The sequence below is a fragment of the Podarcis gaigeae genome (genome assembly GCF_964106915.1).
Source record: "Podarcis gaigeae genome assembly, chromosome: Z".
Taxonomy (NCBI): domain Eukaryota; kingdom Metazoa; phylum Chordata; class Lepidosauria; order Squamata; family Lacertidae; genus Podarcis; species Podarcis gaigeae.
Window position 1 is genome coordinate 48,446,432 of NC_139691.1, and position 21,919 is coordinate 48,468,350.

At 46.1% G+C, this 21,919-nt stretch overlaps 1 long non-coding RNA gene across 1 annotated transcript; it reads right to left on the bottom strand.

Annotated features, from left to right (window-relative positions):
* Positions 1–6,512: 6,512 nt before the first annotated feature.
* On the bottom strand, positions 6,513–21,699 carry LOC310837062. Its single transcript, XR_014560394.1, has 3 exons — positions 21,317–21,699; positions 12,059–13,128; positions 6,513–7,209 (listed from the first exon to the last, which is right to left on the bottom strand). It is a non-coding gene; the product is annotated as an uncharacterized lncRNA (long non-coding RNA).
* Positions 21,700–21,919: the final 220 nt, after the last annotated feature.

Genomic DNA, 21,919 nt, shown 5'->3' on the forward strand with positions numbered 1-21,919 from the left:
GCTCCCACCTTGCAGGAAAGCGCCCCCGCTGCTCCCACTGCCCCTTGGCGCCAAACGAAAGCCTCCGAGACCATTTGTCATCGAAGCGGAGCAAACGGTCCAGGGGGGATGGAAACACATAGGTTTTTCTATGTGGTAGGGATAGCATTTCAACTGAAGCCCCAATTTTTCAGGTCCTAAAGATGAGCATCCAAAGATGCGTATGCGCCGGGATGCTGTTCCGAAGGGATGTGCGCGCGCGCGCGTGGAGCGACTGTGGTGGGAATCAGCACCTGCTCGAACTTAGCAATTGCAAAAGTTTATGCGCCTAAGAACTTGAAAGGATACGCATGCATGGGGGACCGGGAACAAAACGCTGGAGTCGGGCTTTCTTGTGCCCTAATATTCGAGTTAGCTGTGTGTCGCCGGCCCTGGTCCCCGTAGCACCCGCTCTCTGCGCTTGCATGGCGACTTGGAAGAGGACTTCTGTTTTGCAACAAGGAAGGGGTGATTTTGGGGTGGTGGTGGTTTGGTGTTGGAAGATTTAACTTTCCGATCCTCAGCTGTCCCCAATTAGGTTTAGAAGAAACTTTCTGTCCCCTCTTTCCTTGCAAGGAGACTTGAACACGGATCATCTCCCCACGCCACAGCAAAGCAAATTAAACTCGGAAAAAGCGCCACAAAGTATTTATTTTCGTGGGGAGGGTGAGTGTGCATACATGCAAGTTTGGGGCGTCCTTCGCAGTTTCTTAGCTTCTCGAATGTGCTGCAAATGAGCTGGCAGCAACTGCTGCCCTTCATATGAGTCTTTTTGTTTTGCGGACCAGCCTTTCGCTTATGCGTGGTTTGCCCCGTTGCCGTTTGCCTGTAGTTGAGCCTCCTTATTCTCCTCATAGCCGTCAACCTTCCCTTTTTTTGCGGGAAATTCCCTTATTCCAGCGCCGTTTCCCGCTGCTATCCCGGATTGTTAGATATCCCGTAGACTGTCCCCGGAACAGGTGAGGCTGCTGATCCCTTATTTCCAAATCTGAAAAACATTTGTTCTCCAGATGTTTTAGGTGGAGGCTGGTGAAAGTTGTTCTGCAAAGCCTCTGGAGCGGGCAGCAAATTGGCAAAAAGTTTCGTTTCTGTGGACCAGTTCAGTTTGGCGACGAGAACAGAGGTAGAGTTTTGCTTATTGTAATCTTAGGCTCGTCCAGGCAGGATAAAAGTGAATGGTTGAATCTCAGAGCTGGAGGGAACCCCAAGAGTCACTTAGCTCAGGCTCCTATTGATGGAACCTGTCTGTTGAAATTGTGCAAACCATTCGGGAATCAGATGCCAGGAGTGGCGGTATAGAAATATTTCCAATGAATGCATTAAATACCATTGAAAGAAACCACCCCCGTATGGTACTCCACAAGAATTATTTTATTTATTTTATTTTTCCTTAAAGTTTAAGCACTGCTTGACTGTATAATAATATCATTTCAAAGCGATTTACGGGGGGGGGGGATAAAACAATGACTTTAGATGTGAAAACTGCTAAAAACAAGTATTTAAACATTCAAAGAATAATCATTAAAATCAATGATGAGCCAAAAACTTTTCAATATTCTACATATCTTGATAGGATTGCCTAAACGGACATGTTTTAATTTTACCTTTTCTTTTTATTTTTATTGAATCTTCAACAGAAAATAGAAGGAAGAAGAAAAGAATCACAGTTATTAACATTACCAAAAACATGATGAATGAAAACAGGTTTGTTATGATTCACACGTTTTTTGAAAATAGCTGTTGTTTATTTATTTCGAAAACATGTTATTTTACTTTCTTTGCTATAGAGTTTGGATAGTGTGTATGCCAGCCTGAAAATAAGTATTTATTTATGAAAGCTCAACTATATTATAAACTGAGATAACTCCTTTGTTATGTACCCCATTACCTGAACCTCATTAACTTTCTGTATGTTTTACACTATGGTTGTAAAATGTTTAATGATGTTTTTATGGCTTTGTGGGGTTGTTGTTTTTTTGTAAACTGCTTTGAGTCCTCCCACCCCACCCTCTAGTAGTATATTCATTTTATGAAATAAAATAAATAAATAAATAAATAAGCAAAAAGAAATATCAAATTGCATAGAAATTGCCATGATTACTTTGACCTCTTGCAACTTTCAGTTTGTGGGATAATTCTTCTAATAGCACTATTTGAGAAACTACAGTGTACCATTGATCCAGATTTAAGAAATCCAAAGCTTTCCAAGATCTGGCTATGTCAGTGTGAGCTTCAGCTAACAGATATATAAGTCCTTACTTACTAAATGCACTGTTTCTCTTGTAAATACATCAGGTAGAGCGAAATAAGAACAGAGAGGACTACTTTGTGCTGTGATCAGTGAAATACATACATATCTTAATTACCAGATGCACCAGATGGACGGGGTATAAATAATAAATTATTATTATTAATTATTATAATTATTATCATTATTGCTATTACTTTTATTTCACAGTAAAGAGGAAGGAAAAGCAGAGGCTGGCCCACAGCCTTTGGATGGGGGAGCAGCTGACACCAGTATTGACTCTCCTGTTGAGGGGGAAGAAGAAGCCCTGGCAGTGTTTGACGTGCTTGAAGAAATTGAAGAACTGTATGAAGATGGAGATGATCAGTTTGTAGACCTATCCCTGGCAAGGGAGGATGATATGGATGCTCTGTTCCCAATGTTGGCAGCAACTCTAGGAAGCGAGCAGGAGGAGCAAGAGGGGCAAGAGGGGCAAGAGGAGCAAGAGGGGCAAGAGGGGCAAGAGGAGCAAGAGGGGCAAGAGGGGCAAGAGGGGCAAGAGGAGCAAGAGGAGAAAGAGGAGAAAGAGGAGAAAGAGGATCAGGAGGGGCAGGAGGATCAGGAGGGGCAAGAGGATCAGGAGGGGCAGGAGGATCAGGAGGGGCAAGGGGATCAGGAGGATCAGGAAGGGCAAGAGGATCAGGAAGGGCAAGAGGATCAGGAGGGGCAAGAGGATCAGGAGGGGCAAGAGGATCAGGAGGATCAGGAGGGGCAAGAGGATCAGGAGGATCAGGAGGGGCAAGAGGATCAGGAGGATCAGGAGGGGCAAGAGGATCAGGAAGGGCAAGAGGATCAGGAGGGGCAAGGGGGGCAAGAGGATCAGGAGGATCAGGAGGGGCAAGAGGATCAGGAGGGGCAAGAGGATCAGGAAGGGCAAGGGGGGCAAGAGGATCAGGAGGATCAGGAGGGGCAAGAGGAACCAGAGGGGCAAGAGGATCCAGAGGAGCAGACCGAATTCGACACAGATAAATTTGTTGATGCTTTATCATCATTTATGGACTTAACTCAACTGGAAGATGAAGAACATGATAGGGAAGAGGGGGAGGCTGCTGGTGAATGTTCAGCTAGCACTGCTTGGAATAAACGTGGCCAGGAAGCAATGAAGTACTTCAAAAGAGCTCCAGTTTCCCACTGTATGTCGGGAACCTTTGCCGCTGATCCTCCTGTTGAGAGGCAAGAAGAAGAGGGAGCAAGAGGAAGAGGGGAGGCTGGCCCACAGCCTTTGGATGCAGGAGCAGCTGGCCGAAGTGCTGAGCCTCCTGTTGAGAGGGCGCAAGATAAGGAAGAGAGTTCGTCTCTGGAAGAAAAAGCTCCGGCAATGTTTGCAGAACCTGAAGAAATGGAAGAATCTTATGAAGATGCAGATGAACAGCTTGCAGGCATGTCCCAGGCTGACATGGAAACTCTGCCCCCAACATTGGCATCACGTCCAGGAAAGGAGAAAGTGAGCCAGTTGCCCCCAGAGAGCACCAAATTCGATGCAGATGATTTTGCCAAAAATGTATCATCATTTATGGGCTTAAATCAACCAGAAGAAGAAGACCGTGATCGTGAAGAAAATGCTGGTGGTGGAGCTTTACCTAGCATTCCTTGGAATCAACTTCGTCATGAAACAGTCAAGTACTTCAGAAGAGCTCCACTTTTCCAGTACATGCTGGGAATATTTGCCACTGATCCTCCTGCTGGGAGGCCACAAATGAAGAGAAAACAAGAAGAGGAAGGGAGAGGAAGAGGGGAGACTGGCCTGGAACCTTTGGGTGGGGGAGCAGATGGCTCCAGTGTTGATCCTCCTGTTGTGAAGCCAAGAATAAAGAGACGACAAAGAGAGGAAGGGAGAGGAAGAGGGGAGACTGGCCTGGAACCTTTGGGTGGGGGAGCAGATGGCTCCAGTGTTGATCCTCCTGTTGTGAAGCCAAGAATAAAGAGACGACAAAGAGAGGAAGGGAGAGGAAGAGGGGAGACTGGGCTGGAACCTTTGGGTTGGGGAGCAGCCGGCCCCAGTGTTGATCCTCCTGTTGTGAAGCCAAAAATAAAGAGATGACAAAGAGAGGAAGAGAGAGCAAGAGGGGAGACTGGCCCACAGCCTTCAGATGGGGGAGAGGCCGCCCCTGTGCTTATCCTCCTGCTGAGGGGGTGTAATCTAAGAGAAAGTATTCAGAATAATGATGGCAGTGCCTGCAGAGTTTTTTGGTAGAATCTTATGCATAAGCTTAAAAAAAAGTAGAGAGGATCTTGCAACTCTTAAATGCCTATTATAGAATTCCAATATGCTTCTGCCTTTTTTTAAAAAAGTATTTTATTATTAAACCTTGAAATGAGCAAAGAAAAAGCAATATACAACAGTTAACATCAAATTCCAAACCCTTTTTGACACGAAAACCAAAAGAAAGAAGAAAAGAAATGCTTCTGCTTTTCTATCAGCTTAATCGATTTATGCAAAATCCTTGCTCTGTAGTAATAACCTACTTTCTATAAATCAACCTTCAAACCCAGATATCACAAGCTTATATTTCTTTTTGTGCAAATAGTCCATAAGTAGTTTAAATCCTTAAAAATGTCAGCAATAATTTTACTCTAATTAAACATGCAAAACTATTAATTTCAATAACCATTCTTCCATAGTAATGATAAGCTCTTCTGTCTTTGTGCATATAACAATCTTGCTGCTGTAATCATATATTGAAATAATTTTCTATACTCTTTTTCTAATTGTATATCCCAGTAAGAAGTTCTGCTTTTAGTTGGATATTAACATTCAAAAACCTCTGTATCAATGTGTTTGTTTCTATCCATTATTTTTTACCTTTTTTAAAAAAATCAATAAAGATTTTCTTCGTTTACAAAAGTACGTGCATTTTATCTTCTTTCAGGTCCCAGAGTCTTTTCTACAGGTCAGTTACATTCAGTGTGAGACATTAGTGTTGTGCACAGTATAAGGTTGAGGGAGAAGAGGGGGGAGAAGGGGTGGGGTGCACATTGGTGTACATGAGTGCACAGGGTGTACACGGGCATGTGTGTATGGGTATACATGAGTGCACGTGAGTGTACATGTACATGGGTTATGTGGGGGTGTACATGGGAACATATGGGTGCAGAGGAGTGCTGTGGGGCTTCATGTGTCTAAAGAGAAAGCGCCAGGAGATCAAAGCTTGAGTAAAGATGGACAGACATGCTTAGCAACATGGCCTAAGGGGAGCCAGGAGGACTCAAATGTTATTATTTATTTTATTTCTATCCCATGATTTTCCCCAAGGAGCTTTATTGGCTTCTGCCCTGAAGGAGCCAAGCCCAAAATGGCAGTATTGAGAATAAAACATGGAGAGAGGAGACATTTGAACCCAGTTTCCTGGATCTTAGTCACAATGCTGCATACCTTCTCCAACATTTCTCCAATGAAAATAGGGACGTCCTATTCTACAATTATTACAGTGGTATCTCGGGTCTAAACTTAATTCATTTTGGAGGTCCATTCTTAACCTGAAACTGTTCTTAACCTGAGGTACCACTTTAGCTAATGGGGCCTCCCGCCGCCAGAGCACAATTTCTGTTCTCATCCTGAAGCAAAGTTCTTAACCTGAGGTACTATTTCTGGGTTAGTGGAGTCTGTAACCCGAAGCATCTGTAAACTGAAGCATCTGTAACCCAAAGCATCTGTAACCCGAGGTACCAATGTATTATTATTATTATTGTTGTTGTTGTTGTTGTTGTTGTTGTTGAATAATTATTAATTATATAAATAATAATTATTTATTATCATAGCTTCCAACATGTATAAAAACATAATAAAACATTACACATTAAAAAACTTCCCTATACAGATGTCTTCTAAAGACTACTTATCTCTTAGGATTGGGGGTCACATAACTCTATGCCCTCCAACGTTTCTCTGATGAAAATAGGCACTGTGGTCTAAACCACAAGTCTAGGGCTTGCCGATCAGAAGGTCAGCGGTTCGAATCCCCACAATGGGGTGAGCTCCCGTTGCTCGGTCCCTGCTCCTGCCAACCTAGCAGTTCGAAAGCACGTCAAAGTGCAAGTAGATAAATAGGTACCGCTCCAGGGGCAGTGCACGGAAACACCGCTCCAGGTGTTTCCGTGCACTGCTCTGGTTCGCCAGAAGCGCCTTAGTCATGCTGGCCACATGACCTGGAAGCTGTACACCGGCTCCCTCGGCCAATAAAGCAAGATGAGCACCGCAACCCCAGAGTCGGTCACAACTGGACCTAACGGTCAGGGTTCCCTTTACCTTTAAGGAAAAGTGGGACTTTCCAGAATCAAATCAAAAACTGGAATGGCTTCTGTAAATCTGAGACTCTCCCTGGAAAATAGGGGAACTTGGAGGGTCTGATGCTGTTGGGTCTGATTTATGTGGAAGTGGGGATGGGGTCAGATCACCTCCGCAGGGACTGGAGTCCTCATCTATTGGCAGATTTAATAACTGGCCAGGTCTTACCTGCTAGTAAGCAGGATGGTACATCTACTGCGGATTGATTGATACAGATATCAAATCAAGAGTCTAGCTTTCCTCTGGGCAGGAGAGAGGGTGGCTCAGAGGGCAGACTTTGGCTTGCATGAAGCACCAGACAAAGCCACTGTCTCCCTGCCTGTCCCACCTTCTGGCTTCCCCAAGCTCTCAGCGGGCTGCAGGCATCCAAAGCCCCTGTGGACCACCACTACAGCAAGCCATGAGCTGACACCTACCAGTGGCAGGGCTACTTTCTGGCTCTGACCATCCTCACGGGCAGTGGCTGCAGCCTGGCCTGATACATCCACAACATTACCTACACAAGGGCCAAAGGGTAGATCAGGTGTTCCCACAGATCCTCGCTGCGGATGAACCGATGCACGCAGTCATGGTGAGCCTCAGGGAGGGGGTGGGACAGGAAGGAGGCACATTTCCAGTCCTAGAAGGAAGCAGAAGGGAAACAGCTCTGTTGCAGGAGGCCAGGTGGTCACATCTTTCAGGCACCTCTGCGGACCTCAGAGGTTGCTGGATGCAAGAACAGCTCATAGCTAGCTCTAGCCAAAGGGAGAGGCCTGTCTAGCCCAGCATCCAGTTCTCACAGTGCCCAAATAACTCTAAGAACCTATTGCCATTTCTGGTGTTGAATTTGGGCCAAGCAGAGGGATTGGTTAGGTAGGGAGAATCTTGTGTCCCTGGACGAAGAAGTGAGGTGGGGAAAGGATGGGTAGCTATTTCTCTCTCAAAACGACTTCCTTGTTGTGAGATGCATGTCACTGTGACATCCATTTCCAATACTGTAGAACATTCTCTGCAGATGTAGTCAACTGCTCTTCTTGAATGTTATGAAAGCCAGGCCACAGTTTGAAAACTCAGGGACAAGGCAGGGGGTTGAGACTTACTTCCATGACCTGGCATTTTATGGGGGAACGCCCATTTGTTTTCATGCTGAAGTACGGTACCCAGATCCATACTTTTTGTTTCCAACCATCCTCCAGAGAGCAATGGACTTTGTCAAGACTCTGGGTCTTGCATTAACACTTTGGGGAGCACGTTGTCTGGCTTCCTCATCATTTTTGCCTGATTCTAACCCGCCCCCTTTAAACAAGCGGAATTGAGGGAAACCAAAATCAGTAGTCAAAAATCCCAAACACTGTTTGCTAGAGAGTCACAAACAGGGGATTGTATTATGTCACTCTAAAAATTGTGGTGGGAACCTTATTCTTCCCGTCACTGCACCTATTCTTCTTACCTACAATGGGATGGACAGGTTGTCAGAAAGCTCTCTCCAGAGTGTGCACAGCATTTTGATCTGGACAATGGACTTTTGCAACTTTCAAGGATTATTGCGTGCCTGATTTTCATCGCTGTACCTGTTTGAATCCTGGCACATCTTTCAATGTGAGCAAACCTTGTATTTTATTGTTTACTTAAACAGTCTGAGAGTGATTTCACATAGATGGAATGGGATTCAACATCTGCCTGAGCATCCTTGGATGACATAATTCTTTTTAGTACATTACACACCCTTGTCTTCAAAGCTTCTAAAGATAACAATAATAATAATAATAATTAGGCCAGGCCGGGCTCAGGGCGGCTAACAAGCAATAATAAAAACAAATTGAATGAATACAACTTAAAAACAAGATTAAAATACAACATTAAAATATTAAAATGCAGCCTTGTCACAGGAGGAGAAAAGGAAAAGGAAAAAGGAAAAAGAAAGAGGGGGAGGGAATCAAAGGCCAGGTGGAACAACTCTGTCTTACAGGCCCTGCAGAAAGAAATCAGATCCCGCAGGGCCCTGGTCTCATGAGACAGAGCGATCCACCAGGCCGGAGCCAGAGTTGAAAAGGTCTTGCCTCTGGTTGAAGCTAATCTAACTTCCTTAGGGCCTGGGACCACTAGGGTGTTGCTATTTGTGGACCTTGAGGCTCTCCGTGGGACATACTGGGAGAGGTAGTCCCGTAGGTATGAGGGTCCTAGGCCATGAAGGGCTTTAAAGGTCAAAACCAGCACCTTAAATCTGACCCTGTACTCCACCGGGAGCCAGTGCAGGTGGAAAAGCACTGGGTGAATATGCTCCCATGGCAGAGACCCCATGAGGAGCCTCACTGCTGCATTCTGTACCCACTGGAGTTTCTGGGACAGATTCAAGGGCAGCCCCGCGTAGAGCAAATTACAGTAGTCAAGCCTGGAGGTGACCGTCGCATGGATCACTGTGGCCAGTGGGAAAGGTAAGGGACCAACTGCTTGATGCGGCGAAGGTGGAAAAATGTCGCCTTGGCTGTTGCTGTAACTTGCGCCTCCATGGAAAGGGAGGCGTCAAGGATTACACCCAAACTCTTAACGGAAGGCAATGGCACTAATTGGGCCCCTGCAAGAGAAGGGAGTTGGTCCCTCATCCCCATGCCATCCCGACCCATCCATAGGACCTCTGTCTTTGAAGGATTTAGTTTCAATCGGCTCCCACGAAACCATCCAGCCACAGCTTCCAAGCATCTGGTCAGTGTGTCCGGGGCCGAGTCGGTGTGGTCATCCATCAGCAGATAGAGCTGAGTGTCATCAGCATATTGTTGACAGCCCAGCCCAAATCTCCAAACAATCTGGGCAAGGGGGCGCATAAAGATGTTAAAAAGCATTGGGGAGAGGATTGCGCCCTGCGGCACTCCACACACCAAGGAGTGGCGCAACGACATTTCCCTCCCTAGTGCCACCCTCTGTCCCCGACCAGAGATAAAAGAGCACAGCCATTTACGGGCTATGCCCTTTATTCCCACGTTGGCAAGGTGGTGGTCCAGAAGATCATGATTGACCATGTCAAAGGCTGCTGACAAATCTAAAAGGATCAGCAGTCCTGACCCGCCTCGATCCAGTTGTCTACAGAGATCATCTGTTAGGGCAACCAGAGCTGTCTTGGTCCCGAAACCAGGACGGAACCTGGACTGAAATGGATCTAAAGCCGATGTTTCCTCCAGAAACCTACCAAGCTGTTCAGCAACCGCTCTCTCAGTTACCTTACCCAGATATGGAAGATTTGAAACTGGGCGGTAATTGGATAGGTCTAAAGGATCTAGTGAAGTTTTATTTAAGAGTGGACACACCACTGCTTCCTTCAGTTCCCCTGGGAATGTCCCTGTGCCAAGGGACAAATTGATAATTTCAACTGGGGGATCCGCGCAACACCTGAACATGCCCTAATCAGCCAAGACGGGCACGGATTGAGGAGGCAGGTGGTGGGCCTACCAGCTTGGAGGAATCTATCCACATCAGCAGGGAGTATCTGATCGAAATGGTCCAACATTGGACCCGAAGTCAGTCAAGGGGCCTCCAGTTCAGTCATTGTATCTAAATTGGCAGAGAGGTCACGGCAACAGGACTTTCTCCACAAAAAAGCTCGCGCATGCCTCACAGCTGTGGGTCGAATTTGAGCTTAAATTTGGTTGTCCTCCTAAGGACGTTATCGACCTAATTATTCTAAAAATTTGTGCCGGGCGAGAGCTAGCGGATGCAATGGAAGCTGCGAAGTAAGATTTCTTAGCAGCTTTCATAGCCATCTCATAGGCTTTCATAAGTGTCCTATAAGATGTTCTTGAGGCTCTGTCACGAGTCCGTTGCCATATTCGCTCTAGCCATCTGAGATCCTGCTTCATTTTCCAGAGCTCCTCAGTAAACCAAGGAGCCCGGTTTTGACGGGGTCACAGAGGGCGCTTAGGCGCGATCTCATCGATGGCTGCCAAGAGCCAGTTATTCCAGTCCTTGACAAGGTCATCTAATGAGTCTCCAGGAGAAGCAGGGTCCTGCAAGGCCTGACGGAATCTATCAGGATCCATCAGCCTTTGCGGGCGAGCCCAAATAAGCCCAGATAAGCTGCTCATGGGTGGAGATTTTTCACTCTGCTGAAATAAGTATTTGCATTCTTACACAAATAAGAAGAGGAAAGATAATCAATCAATAAATATCCTCTCCTACTCATCAAAACCCACCCAACAGCCTCAAACCAGCTCTTGCAAATGTGACATTCAGTTCCTTTTGGGCTTATAGATTTTGCTTAACTTCTGGCAGTTTGGCCTCCATTAAACGTGGCCAAATGTGGAAGGAGACATGAGAGCAGCTCTTGTTTTCTCAGGACTCTTCAGCACACTAATATGGAGTATTCCTCATAAGAATACAGAGGGATTGGGATTGGGCGGTGGCAAGTGGATGGACCAGTCAGGGTTGAGATACTTAGCTCCATCCTCAAATGCTCCAGCTGCCAAGTCTTCGGCCTTCCGTGTTGCAGCTCTTGAACAGCATATAAAGCCACCAGCCACAAATAATAACATTTTTTAAAAGGGCAACACCAGTTCCCCTCTTCATATTTTTTGGTGTGCCTATGCACACATTTCTTATTATGCCACTGTTTGTCAAATGCTAGCTGCACAGTTTAATCAGAAAGCTGTGCGTGTGGCACTCTGCTGGATGAAAAACAGGGCAAATGTTGCCTTTGTGTGGGGGTGGGGTGGAATAGAGATCCAGTTTTATCAGCTGCCTATTCCACATGTCCCTGAGAGCCTTACAAGAGAAGCTCAAGGTTATATGAAGACAAAACAAGCAACTGACCAAGCCTTCTTTCTGAAGTGAAGGTGCTTCCTTTTTATTATTTGGGGAGACTAAATCTGTGGAATAAATCTTTTGTTAAAATTGCATCACGGTGTTATATTTCACTCACTCTACAGTTAAAAACTCACAGAAGCCATATAACAAATAAACTAGCTAACAAGCTGGAAGAAAACCAAATCTCCCCTCTATCTCCTCCACAACCAACTGCCCCTGGGGTCCCAAGTGTTTCCTTTTAAAAAATAAATAAATATTTTTATTAATTTAAAATAAATACATTTATGAAAAACAGATGTACATACAAGTAAACAAACATACAATCAAACAAACAAATAACAGAAAAAATTGCCTTCCAAAGCTGAAGCTTATTATTCCTCCCACCAAAAAAAATAGTAATATTTTTATTAAATTTGCATACCGCCCTTCATCAGTAGATCTGGTTTGCTACACTGGCTCCCAAGCCCCCTCTGCATCTGGTGTATATTCCTGGTATCTTGAAGTGCTCCCTATGTTGGCAGTTTGTGCTCCTAAACATCAGAACATCAGAAGAGCCCTGCTGGATCAGAAGAAAAGGGGTCCATCTAGTTCAGCATCCTGGTCTCACAGTGGCTAAGCAGAAAGATATAAGCACTATAACAGCAGCTCCACCCCTTCATGGCTTCCAGCACCTGGTACTCAGAAGCATTACTTACTCCGACCTCAGAGGCCGAGCACAGTCATGATGGCTAGTAGCCATCCATAGCAGACTCCTCCAGGAATCCGTCAAATTCTCTTTCCAAGCCATCCAAGTTGGCGGCTGTGACGGACAGCAGAGCCAAGTGATGCAGTCCCTCAGAATTCCACCAGAGGACTAGAGCCTCCCTCTGATTGGCTACAGAGACAGCCAGCCAGAGGGGGGAGGGGGGAGAGCAGCGCTTTTGGAGGGAAAATAAAAGGAGCCGTTTCTGAGGGAGAGTGTTGGATAGGGCTTGATTTGAGATGTTAGATGGGGTTCAGTTTGAGCAGGCATAGGCAAACTCAGCACTCCGGATGTTTTGGGACTACAATTCCTATCGTCCCTGACCACTGGTCCTGCTAGCTTTGGATCATGGGAGTTGTAGGCCAAAAACATCTGGAGGGCCGAGTGCCAATGCCTGAGTTTGAGGGACAGGGCTTGATTTGGGATGGGGGACAGGGAGCAGGAGAAGGTTTGTCTGAGGGAGAACTGGCTCTGAGGAGAATACCTGTAGCTAGAGGGAAGCTAAGCCGTGGCTTAGTGAGGGAGGCCGTGTGGAGCGTCTTGGGAGAGGATTCAGACAAGAGTTAAAGTGGAGGGCTGAGTCTGAGGCAGGGGAGGCAGAAGCTGGAGGAACAGGGACTCCCTGGGGCTCATTGCAGTCAAGAAGGGAGGGTACCTCTAGGTACCTCTAGGTAAAGAAGAACCTAGAAACAAGGGGTGAGGGCAGTGCTAGATTTACGCATAAGCTAAGTATAAGTTATAGCTTAGGGCCCCACTCTCTTGGGGGCCCCAAAAAAAATTAAAGGGGAAAAAACTGGATGTACATTTCCAAAATATAAGATAAAAAACAAATAAAATAAAGCCTACATACAGCAACAATGTTTTGTGTTGTGTAGGCTCCTATTTGCTATGTGTAAATTAGGTCCACAAATTACCATATAGCATATATTCAACACAAAAAACAGCGACAATTTGTTGTTGACAAAGGACAGCTGGACGTATAAAGGGCCCCATTACCTCCAGTAGCTTAGGGTCTCATCAAACCTAAATCTGGCCCTGGGTGAGGGGATCCCCTGGGTCTGTTACACTAACTGGAACACCTCAGGAGGGGAGTTGCTAGGAGAGGGGAACTGGCAAAAAGCACCCCTCGCTCATGAAACAAAGTATTAAGTGGTGAAGGAAGCTGTGCTTCCACTTCCTGCTGCCAAAGTTAATATATTTGTAAGTATTAAACTATCTCAACTAAGTGATGAAACGAGAGGGAAATAACTGAAACTGAGTTAAGTGTTTTACCACCTAGCCTAGAAACCTGAGCACCTACCTGAAGTGTAAAGGTAAAGGTAAAAGTAAAGGCTGGGGTTGCGGCGCTCATCTCGCTTTATTGGCCAAGGGAGCCGGTGTACAACTTCCGGGTCATGTGGCCAGCAGGACTGAGCCGCTTCTGGCGTACCTATTTATCTACTTGTGCTGGTGTGCTTTTGAACTGCTAGGTTGGCAGGAGCTGGGACTGAGCAATGGGAGCTCACCCCATCGCAGGGATTCGAACCGCCGACCTTTCAATCGGCAAGATCAAGTGGCACAGTAGTTTAACCCACAGCGCCGCCTGCATGTACCAACTGATTTTTTAATAACTGAAGTTTAAGAACTACTGTGCCTATTATATTGCATTTAAGCCTGTGTCATCTTTATATCTAGTTTAAGTAATTAGTTAACTTCTGTTTGAAAGAACACATCTCTTGACCCAACTTTGTTTCACAAACTTTTTTTGTAAATAAAACTTTTTTTGTTCGTTCAGCTCCTGCCTAAGATTAAGTTTTCCCTCACACAAAACCCACACAAGATAGCCTGTGGTAAATTATAGACATTCATTTAATTGATGTACTGTGAGGTGGGGGCAGTTGGTGGGCTGGATCAGCTACTTTATTAATTGGGTTGGTGGAATCCTCTACAGTGGCCATCACTCCTTCCTGTGGGAGTGAGGCCCATAGTTTAATGAGGTGCTGCATGAAAAAGTGCATTCTTTGGTCTGTCCTGAATCTCCCAACATTCAGCTTCATTGGATGTCTACCAGTTCTAGTGTCATGCAATTTAGATAAAAACTTTTGTGATGCGGAGGACAATTTTAGATTCTGGCCATTCCTGGACCAGGAAGGCCTTGCAACAGTAGTACACGCATTGGTTACTTGAGAATCTGATCAGGAGAGTTTTAGATCTTAAGGGAGAGGGAGAAAACAATACAAAAAGCAAAAGAGCACCTGACACTGAGATAATAGCTTCATTGATGCACAGGAAATTGGGGGGGGGGGCTCCAGAAACCTGCTAAAGGGCAAGAAACCACAGGAAGAAAGCAGCTGCAGGAACGACTCATGGTTTCAGTTGTCTCTACACAAATGCACAGAGTCTGGGAAACAAACAAGATGAACTGGAGCTTTTAATACAAGATAGCAAATACAACCTGGTAGGGGTATAATCTGTTCAAAAGGAATAGACCAAACAGGAAGGGAGGAGTAGCAGCATTGTATATAAAGGATGGGTACACTTGTGAAGAAATCCATGACCTGGAGCATGGAAAGCAGATTGGGAGTATATGGGTAAAAATTATAGGAGGGAGAAACAACAGTGACCTTACTGTGGGTGTCAAGCCAGACTGAAGACTTGGATGATGCCTTACTAGAGCAGATTACCAAACATTCAAAAAGGAAAGAAAAAATAATCACGTAGGACTTCGACGTCACCGATATCTGTTGGGACTCAAGCTCTGCCAAGAGTGTAAGATCTGACAAATTCCTCCATTGCTCGCTGACAATTTCATTTCTCAGAAGGTGGAAGAACCAACAAGGGAATCACTTATCTTGGACCTGGTCCTCACCAATATGGAGGAACTGATTGATGAAGTGAAAGTGCTCAGAAACTTGGGAAGAAGTGATCATGTTTTCCTGGGTTCCAGGATACGGTGGCAAGGGAAAACTCACGCACTCTGAACTTTAAGGAGGCCAATTTCCAAAAGCTGAAGGAGTGCATCGAGGTGCAATGGCGAGTGCCATGGCCGCGCAGAACTCCTGAGGACTTCCAGCACCAACTGCGCGCCTGGCTGGTCCCCACGCCACCAACACTGCCGCTGCCACCACCGCGACTAGGGGTAACCAGAGGTGCCCAACGCGACAACCAGGGAGGCTGCACAGAGCCCCCAACTCCTCCCAGCGTCCGTGACCGACACCACCTGACCGACAGCCCAGAGGAACTCCGAGGCCTGGAGCAAAAAGGAGACCCCCCCCCCAGTCTAGCACCAGCTTACTGTTATGTTCTCACCCTGGCCACCAGGAGTATCATATATGTAGTTTTCACTCAGGTCCACATCAGTTACTTTAGGTGGGAAACCCTGGGTTGCTGTTGCTACAATGTTGACAGCCGGCTGCCTATAAAAGCAGGCCGACCGAGCTGTTTGCTGTTCAGTTCTGTTCCAGCTTACAAATAAAGAGCTGCTTTAGAAAAATCGCTGTGTTGTCTGCTATGTCTACCCACTATTTAACACTTACTTTTGTCTCCGCCGCCACCAACACTAAGGGAGAAAGGTGGGAAAGTACTGGGAGAAAGAGGGAGGCCGTGAGGAATCTCATGGCCTAGCCCAGGCCTGATCCCAAGCCTTTTTTCCTGGCACCTAGTGCAAAGAGGGCAGTTTACTGCTGTAGAAAACTAGGTTGCATAATACAGTTCTGGATGTTGATATGCAGATGCAGCTTGTAGGCTTTGCTGAAGCAGATATAGGTATATACAGGTACAAAGCATCTCTGTTACTCCAGCTTCAGGACATAACATAGATGCCAACTCATAAACAGAATGACTGATGAGCTGGCATGCCTTAATCACTTATCTAGATGGCACTGGGGCATTGTCATAGCAACTGGCTTGGCTAACCTTGCACCTGTTGACTTATTTCATGCATGGGGTGATTTGTGCCCATGAAATTAATTAACCCCTTCCTCCATGTCCAGTTCCTCCAACATTCTTCATGCAAAGCAGATGCTCTGCCACTCATCTATGGATCTCCAGATGTGCACACACAGCACCTTTTAAACATGAGTTAAGTGTATCTGTCTGCCCCTCCAGTTTTTAAAGACAACTTAAACCTATGAAAAAGACAACCATCCACATGCACACCCCACTCCAGGAACATGCAAAAGGTTGAGGTTCTCAGCCACTATCCCTTCTGTAGTGTGTGTGTCTAAAGATCTCTGTCTCCCCGTAAATAGGTACATTTTCCGGGGATGGGGAGGCTGTTCTCTGGAGTATACTGTAATAACAGATAGTAGAGGTAGAGAACCACACTGATAAAATGCCATAGCAAAATCTTACACATGGAAAATAGGGGCCTCAGGCCAAGTAGATTTCATAGTGAGTAACTGGGAAATAATGCATTGAAAAGGGTCCACATAACAGGTGCTGAACTTTCATTCAGGATGCAGTACAGTATCATACCAGAATTTGTTCCAGGCACTCTTGGAGAAAACTGATTTCTAGATCCATTTCAACTGAAGTTTAGGTCCAGTTTTGCTACAGAAATAGCCTTGGTAACCTAGGGCTTGCCGATCGAAAGGTCGGCGGTTCGAATCCCTGCGGTGGGGTGCGCTCCCGCTGCTCGGTCCCAGTGCCTGCCAACCTAGCAGTTTGAAAGCACCTCCGGGTGCAAGTAGATAAATAGGGACCGCTTACCAGCGGGAAGGTAAACGGTGTTTCTGTGTGCGGCTCTGGCTCGCCAGAGCAGCGATGTCACGCTGGCCACGTGACCCGGAAGTGTCTCCGGACAGCGCTGGCCCCTGGCCTCTTGAGTGAGATGGGCGCACAACCCCAGAGTCTGTCAAGACTGGCCCGTACGGGCAGGGGTACCTTTACCTTTACCTTTTTAACCCTATACGGCAGCCTCTGTTGGGAGAGAGGCAGGAAAATGTGTTCTTGCCCCTTGACCTCTCAATGGCTTCTGATACAAGCAACTCCCCATTCACATGTCGTTTTCAGTGCCACAAGGAAGGGGCAGGGGCAGAAAAGGGCAGAAGGGACTTGCAAGCATCCCACTGATGTGTGCAGCAACCCTGAATTGTATCCTTTATAAGTACCTGTACCATTGACCATGGTATCCTTTGGAGCAGCTGTTTGAGTTGAGGTGGGCAGCATTGTTCCTACTTGGATGTTCATTTCTATAAGATGATGCTTGGGGGGTATCATTTGGCCCCATGGAGCTTCAGTGTGGGGTTCCTCAGTATTTGATTTTTATCCCCCATGCTGTTTAACCTCTACATGAAACTACTCAGTGCAGTGCAGAATTCAGTGGCCAGGTTGCTTACTGGATCAAGACAGTTTGAGCATATTACACCGATCCTGGTCTGACTGCACTGGCTACCAATTAGTTTCCAGGCCCAATTCAAAGTGATGGTTTTGACCTATAAAGCCTTAAATGGCTCAGGACCGCAATACCTCAAGGACCGCCTCTTTCCATGTGAACCTACCCAGACCCTGAGATCATCTTCTGAGGCCCTTCTTTTTGTGCCTCCTCAAGAGGTCCGGAGGGTGGCAACATGAGAATGCAGTGGCTCCCCGTCTGTGGAATGCTCTCCCCAGGGAAGTTAGGCACCAGGCGAAACTGTTCCTTTTTAACCAGGCCTTTGGTTGATTTTATTGACATCCTGTGCCCTTTTAAAATGTGGCGTTTTTTATGGGGGAGGGGTAATAGGGTTGTTGTTGCTTTTATTGTGATTATGTATTTATATTTTGATTTTGTTCTGTGAACCACCCTGAGACCTCTGGGTATAGGGTAGTATATAAATTCAATAAATAAATAAATAAATCTGAAATTTTGGAGCATGTTGCCAGCAATATGTCAATGGCACACAGTATTACTTCTTCACTGTCACTGCAGATGGTGACAGCAGTCATGAAATTAAAAGACCCCTGCTTCTTGGGAGGAAAACAGTGACAAACCCTAGACAGCATCTTAAAAAGCAGACATCATCTTGCCACCGTATAGTTAAAGCTATGGTTTTTCCAGTAGTGATGCATGGAAGTGAGAGTTGGACCATAAAGAAGGCTGATCGCCGAAGAATTAATGCTTTTGAATTCTGGTGCTGGAGGAGACTCTTGAGAGTCCCATGGACTGCAAGAAGATCAAACCTATCCATTCTTAAGGAAATCAGCCCTGAGTGTTCACTGGAAGGACAGATCTTGAAGCTGAGGCTCCAGTACTTTGGCCACCTCATGAGAAGAGAAGACTCCCTGGAAAAGACCCTGATGTTGGGAAAGATGGAGGGCACAAGGAGAAGGGGACAGCAGAGGATGAGATGGTTGGACAGTGTTCTCGAAGCTACCAGCATGAGTTTGACCAAACTGCGGGAGGCATGGAAGACAGGAGTGCCTGGCATGCTCTGGTCCATGGGGTCACGAAGAGTTGGACACGACTAAATGACTAAACAACAACAACAGCAATTACTTCTTCACACCTGCAGGAGTAGCAGTGGATGTACTGGACCTTGCCTCGTTAGTCGAGTAGATGAGAGCCAACTCACTGAAGCTCAATCCATTGCCAGTGGGCAGTTCCCTAGAGAGGATGGTTGGGAGATGGCCTGCTTTTGATGGGGGTACACTCCCTCTGAAAGAGTGGGTATGTAGTTTGGGGCTACCTCTGGATGCTTTGCTGTCTTGAGGCTCAGGAAACCTTGGTGGTGCAGAATGCCTTCCATCAGCTTCAGCTGGTTTCCCAGCTGTGCCTCTATCTGGACAGGGACAGCCTAGCTTCTGTTGTTTATGCTCTGTTAGATTACTGCAATGCATCATATGTGGGGCTGTCTCTGAAGATGGTTTGGAAACTTCAGCTGGTACAGCATTCAGCAGCCAGGTTGCTCACCAGTGCAACAAGATGTGGGCACACAACATCGATCCTGGCTTGACTGTACTACCTGCCAATACTTTCTGAACCCCATTCAAAGTTGTACTTTTCACCTGTAAAGCCTTAAACAGCTCACTGTCTCTGACACTGGCCTCATTATTTCAGAAACATGATTGAACTGAGGGGAGGAAATGATTTTCAGAAGAGAATCTTTGCAAAATATTAAAATATTGAGAACGACATTCTTTCCTCATTCTGCTTCTCCCCTCCCCTTAAATTTCAGTACAGTGGTATGTTGGGTTACATACGCTTCCGGTTACATATGCTTCAGGTTACAGACTCTGCTAACCCAGAAATATTACCTTGGGTTAAGAACTTTGCTTCAGGATGAGAACAGAAATCATGCTCTGGTGGTGCAGCGGCAGCAGGAGGCCCCATTAGCTGAAGTGGTGCTTCAGGTTAAGAACAGATTCAGGTTAAGAATAGACCTCCAGAACGAATTGAGTTCTTAAACCAAGGTACCACTGTACTTGGATATTGGAAACTTGTACCGGAACCACAGTACAGAGCTTGGGCTAATATTGTGCTTAACCAGCCCCTGCTTTTAGTATAATTATTTTAGGTTATAAACAAGGTGCTATAAACTCAGACTTGCAAAGCGATGCAGTTTCCCTTCCTTATTTGTTGATGCCTTTGGGGAGGAGGAAGATCTTCAGCAAATCTGCTGCTTCTTTCTCCACCTCTTCTTCCCTGCAAAGGGGCACCCAGTCCCCTACTGAGAACCTAAGAAGCCTTGAGAGTGTGTGCCATCACTTGCTGGAGCTCTCTAGTTGTTTGGGGATGCTGAAGGTTCTCACATATCACCAAAGGCATCAAAGGCAGATATTAAGACGGGACCTGGATTTGGCTAGCGAAAAACCCCAGAAATAAATTGGGAGCTCACAACCATGTTCTTGACTGATATTAGGATGGAGAGGGCAGGGAAGAAGAAGAGGAAGAAGAAGGCTTGTCAACAGGGGGTCCCTACTCAGGACGCCTGGTGAACTTCAGCTTTCGCTGTATTGCTTTCCAGAGTAGGGAGCCTTATCCTGCTGGGAAGAAAGCAAGAGGCTAACTCCAGAGAGAGCTCCCAGCTTAGAGGGTCCCTTGAGCATATATGATGTGGTTGCCCGGAGCCCAGGAGTGCCACCTTGAATAAAATATTGCGGGGGCCTACGTAAGCCCCATCCCACATGACACAGTGCACACACACCATTTGAATGGGAATGCCCATCAACTTTAGGGGGACCTGGCCCCTTCAATGTTTTATTGTGGGGCCCTGAAGCCCCCACGGCCCTTAGAAGTTGGCTTCTGCCAAGAGGCTCATGCCAGCAGCTGGCAAAAGGCCAGGGCATTGGTGAGATGGATGCCAGATCTTTATCTGCCGTCAACCCACTCTGCAAAATAAGCTAATCAAGAGCCTCTGGCTCCAAGCTGGGGGTGCATTTTAGCACTGATTTTAGCACTGTGAGTGCAAGCGTGCCCCCCCCTGATGTTGCGCCCGGTGCGGCCGGCCCCCCTGCACCCCCCATGCTATGCCACTGTTAAAGTGTTGCTTTCAGCTTCACAACAGAAGTACTCTCAACATATTTAATTAACAATTTTATTTATTAATAAAGGAATATATACCATTAAATATATCAAAGCAGGTTACAAAATCAGAAAGATAAAAGCCATAGGATATAACCATAAACACTAAAAACAACCCAAAAGTAAAAAAGTTAAAGGCGCACCCATATACCATTGTGGGAGGTGTGCCCGCATAGGCCTGGTGGAATGAAACAGCAGGCGTTTAAAAGTTGGCACAGAAAGCGCCCTCTTAATCTCTATTGGCAAGGAGTTCCACAGGTCTGGGCTGATGACTCTAAAGGCTCGGTTTCTCATTGCTGTCAATGGAGCCTCCACAATTCAGGGAATATAAATGCATGCCTCAGAAATTTAAGAAAGGAGCTCTCAGGTGCATGCTTGGGTGAAAAGTGGGTCCTGCGTCTCAAAAGGCTAAACTTTAAGGGACAGTGGCTACCTGATTCCAAAGAACCAGTTCTGTCCGGGGAGAAGTAGGGAAGGCAGAAACCTCAACAGGATCCTGAGAATACTTCTCTGGACAGCTATGGCAAGGACTGCAATAAAACAGTAATATATGAACAGTGCCGGATTTACATATAAGGCTAAGCAAGCTATAGCTTAGGACCCCACTCTCTTGCTGGGGGGGGGGGGGGCAAAAAACAGCGATAATTTGTTGTTGAAAAAAGAAAGCTGGACATATAAAGAGCCCCATTACCTCCAGTAGTTTAGGGTGTTATCAAACCTAAATCTGGCCCTGGATATGAAAGGCAAGAGCAACAAGTGATTTCTTAGCAGCAAGCTAAAGCCAAGTGCTGCTGATCTTCAGAAAACCTTTTCACAGACTGTGCTCAGAAGACTAATCTCTATTCAATACAGTGGTACTTCAGGTTACAGACGCTTCAGGTTACAGACTCCGCTAACCCAGAAATAGTACCTCGGGTTAAGAACTTTGCTTCAGGATGAGAACAGAAATTGTGCAGCAGTGGTGGGAAGCCCCATTAGCTAAAGTGGTGCTTCAGGTTAAGAACAGTTTCATGTTAAGAACGGACCTCCAGAACGAATTAAGTACGTAACCAGAGGTACCACTGTACTTTTAAAATAATTAAAGGAATATAACTGATAAGAGAAATATATATGAAAATATATATCCCTCAGTTTTCTTTATTTTTCTTTGGTGGCTCCTCTTCCTCCTCCTCTTCCTCCTCCTCTTCCTCCTCCTCTTCCTCCTCCTCTTCTTCCTCCTCCTCTTCCTCTTCCTGCTCCTCTTCTTCCTCCTTCTCTTCCTCCTCTTCCTCCTCTTCTTCTTCCTCCTCCTCTTCCTCTTCCTGCTCCTCCTCCTCTTCTTCCTCCTCTTCC